Raw genomic sequence first — 3,902 nt, 5'->3', positions numbered from 1 at the left:
TATAAAAATACATAGGGGTAATTTTGTATATCTTTATTGGGGATTTACATCAATTTATTAGCCATTTTCTTATCCCTTTAGATCACTAATCTAAACTACATCGGATTTAGCGACTAAGGGAGCAACTTATTATTATGTAGACTTGTAGAGTTTGGACTTTCAAACAAATGTTGTGCAATCAATAACATATCTGTATCAATTATTGATCCTTTGATTCCTGAATGTACAAAAATAAGTTGACCATCTATTCTTTTATTTTTTTTGTAAATATTAGGCAATATTAGTACTTCCTGTTTTTAAACCTTTCTATTTAAATGTACTTTTTTTATACATAATACATATATAAATTTTTTATAAAACTAAGATGGCAAAATCAATAATTGCAAAACTCTGTTAATCTGACAAAAAATCTTACTAATTATCATAATAAGGATAATTTGAAGAAAAAACACCGGTTAAGAGAGCAATACTATTTATTATTAAGAATTAAATCAATAAACAAAACGGTATGATATCTTTTCTACAAAAAAATCAACACATTTATTTTTTTGTACAAGTTTTCCAACCAAATCATTTGCAGTATCTTCTGCGACACCTGAACGAAGACAAAAATTAATTGTATCTTTAAAATGTTTAGATATTTATCATGAATATTTATGAAATACAAAAATTATTTAAAAGCGAAGCTTTTCTAAATTTCGAGTCAGTCCGTCCGTAACGATTAGCTCTTTTCGCTAATCTAGACTGTTAGAATTGTACTATTCAAACTTTCGTGATGATTCCTATAACAGTTAGGAACTCTATTATCCATAACCAGAAAGTCCGTACATTCCTTAAAACCTTCTTAAATTTTAAACTTTTTAACGACAATTTTTTTTATAGTTTACAATCATTCTCTTAATATGATTTTTGGAATACTTCTTCCTATTACATCAAGGTATAATATTATAAGTAAAGCATCTCCAAAATCAAGTCCTAAAAATGTAAGTGTCCTGTATTTAGGCAGTTTTGCAACAAATTTACCTACAATTTTGTTAGCAAATATACGTTTATATTTAGGTAATTCAGTTCAACACTCTAAAAGTGTTAATGTTCGGTTGTCCTACCTTTTCAAAGCTTCGCTTTTATGGATGTTGTCATCCTTATTGTATTATATATTAGTCCCATACATATTCATAATTGAATGTCTCATTTTGGTGATATATGACTAATTCCACGGATAAGAACATAAAAAAAAGCTAATAAAACGAACATTTTAGATCTATTGAACTCGAAAATCTGGGAAATACTGAATTTAAAACATGCTTTTTGACATGGAATTAATCTTTGATATGTGTTAATGGAAGCTAAGCGAAATGGGTATTGTAAATTTTAATGTTAGAGGGAGATTTGAAATCTGCATCAAATTTGTTTTTTGTATAATTCTTTATCTAAAAGCGGATATATTTAAGTTAATTAATTTTGACATCTGTGATTGGTGGATTGAAAATTATCTGCGCTCTGATTGGAGAAGCTTAAGTGTCGCACACTATTCAACCAATTAGAGCGCAGGTAGTTTCCAATCCACCCATCCTATTGGTCAAAATTTATGAACTTAAATTGTATTTCCGCTGTAAGTAAAGAATTATACAAAAAACGAATTTATAAAAAAAATCCTTAAAAATTTGATGCAGATTTCAAATCTCCCTCTAACATTAAAATTCCTTCCAACTTATATATCATAACGGACACACCAGCCATAATAATTAAAGAAAAGAATCGCTTATAAAAATACGAACCTTCTCCGAGGGTTGTAAGACGAATACAGAGTACTGAAATAATATTTTGTTATAAAAACATTAGAGTAAAACACTAGAGGGAGAAAGGGTTAAACAACTGTATCTGCCCATTGCAACCGTCTTATGCAACCTTTCTATTGGGTCATTGAAAATCAACCAATAGTAACGTTTATTTTACACAACCAAGTAGCAAAAAATAGTTTAGAAGCAGACAAAAGTGGTCTTTGAAAAATGAAGGGAGGTAGTTGTCTGTATATACATCTATACTATAGATCTGTTATAAAAACTAATGTATTTCCCAAAATTTTTTGATTAAGGAGCAATATGAACTGCACTTAAAGAGACCTTAGCAGACAAAGGAACACATAATATTTAATTTAATATACTCACTATTTAAAAGTACATAATCTAAAATAATTGTTAGTAAAACAATTGTATTCCATAAATATAATGAGAAAAAAATTAGTTGTGTATATATATAGAATATACAATAATATTCAGCAAATTTAAATGAAAATTTGTACATGTCATATTTCAAATTTAAAGATATTTATGATGAAACAAAATTACCTTGAAGGAGCAATAAATGATGAGGCGCCCTAAATAGAAAAAAAACAAGAATTAGATTATTAATGGCAGTGGCAATATTAAAAAAGGGATATCAGTATCCATTCCATAGCTAGCGAAGTAAGTTTACTCCAATTCGTGTCTTACAAACGGATGGACGAACAGACGGACATTTGAAATTACAGAGTAGCTACGCTACTAAAAGCAAATTCATAATTGTATTTTTTGTGGAAATTGTATCTGATTTAAAAATACTAGTCTTTAGACAATTTTAAAAAATAATCCTATTTTGTAAAGTTTTTTTGTCTGAAGTTTAAGACCTCAATAACCACTGAACGGACTGGGTTCTCTATTAGTCCTGTGATGGTTTTAGGTTTTTTTTCAGAGTTAAATCTTGTGATGGTTTTATTTTAGTGAAAGTAAATATTTTTAGACTTTGAAGAAAAGCTTTTTTATAAAAAAAATTACGATATTCCTTTACTCAATAGGCATTGTGTAATAATGTAATTTAACCAAAAGAAAAAAAAGAAAAACTCACTAGCGCTGAGCTCCAAGGTAAAGGATTACTGCCAGTATTAGAAATAGAAGCAACTTCTCCATACTGATAGTTGGAACCTAAGTTGTAAGGATAGTTGTAATAATAACTTCCTTCAGCTAAGTTCAATTGAGCCACCAGCAGCATGAAACTGAATAAAGAAATATAATAATTGTCAAAATAATTAACCTCTTTATAAAATTATCTCGCGGCTTCGCCCCAAGATGTAAGGGGAACTACAGAAATTTAGTAGTTAACAATAAAAAAATATTTTTTTTATTTTTGGAGAGTTAGGGTGTCCCATCCCGCAGGTTAACAGGACCAATATCTATATTTTCTGAAGAAAAAAAAGCCGAATTGGTTCAGCAATTACTTTTTGCTTACGAAAAAAAGAGATTTTTGTTGGGGGGGGGGGGGGGAGAGGATACTTTTCTTTTTTGGGGGGTGTTGTGGGTGTCCGACCTTCCAAGGAAATTGCCTAAAACCATACAGGACCAATAAGTATATTCCTAGTAGAGTGGAGTCTAACGGTTCAGCAGTTACAAACAGACATCAAGCAACATTGTTTTATTTATTGAAATATCCGGATTTTTTTGCGGTTACCTCAAATTACTGAAAAATATCTTAATAAAATATTAAAAGTATTTTAGTGTAAAAATACTATATAGTTTTCAGATAAAACATTTTAACATTTTTTTCAAACTTACCTTAAAGTTAGGATGTACAACCTCATTTTTAATTTTTTCAAATAAGGAGATGTTTTAAGGCCAATGACCAACTAAAAACTAGCATCGGCAACCTAACTTTCTTTAGAAGAAAGTTCCTGTTGATAATCACGTGTATGTATTTTGTGTCAGGGAGGGAGGGGACATTGGGCTGTTTATTACTCTAGTCCCCAAAGTTTTATTATAACGTTTATTTATTCGTTGGCTTAACAACTTTGGGAACTTTAACTGAATTTTGATTTGTTGGTCATTAAGTTGAGTGTTCAAACGTTTCCACCACAAAGTTTAATCTACAGA

The 3,902-nt window shown here is 29.6% G+C and overlaps 1 long non-coding RNA gene across 1 annotated transcript; it reads right to left on the bottom strand.

The window, feature by feature from the left end:
- Positions 1 to 455: 455 nt before the first annotated feature.
- Positions 456 to 3,667, bottom strand: LOC145334803 (uncharacterized). The gene is made up of 5 exons (XR_013885002.1): positions 3,588 to 3,667; positions 2,884 to 3,031; positions 2,349 to 2,377; positions 1,779 to 1,811; positions 456 to 595 (listed from the first exon to the last, which is right to left on the bottom strand). It is a non-coding gene; the product is annotated as an uncharacterized LOC145334803 (long non-coding RNA).
- Between the last annotated feature and the right edge of the window lie 235 nt (positions 3,668 to 3,902).

The sequence above is a fragment of the Acartia tonsa genome, chromosome 12 (assembly GCF_053477335.1).
Source record: "Acartia tonsa isolate MP-2025a chromosome 12, ASM5347733v1, whole genome shotgun sequence".
Taxonomy (NCBI): domain Eukaryota; kingdom Metazoa; phylum Arthropoda; class Copepoda; order Calanoida; family Acartiidae; genus Acartia; species Acartia tonsa.
Note: the sequence above shows the minus strand (reverse complement) of the source record. Positions and strands in the feature narration are given on the sequence as shown.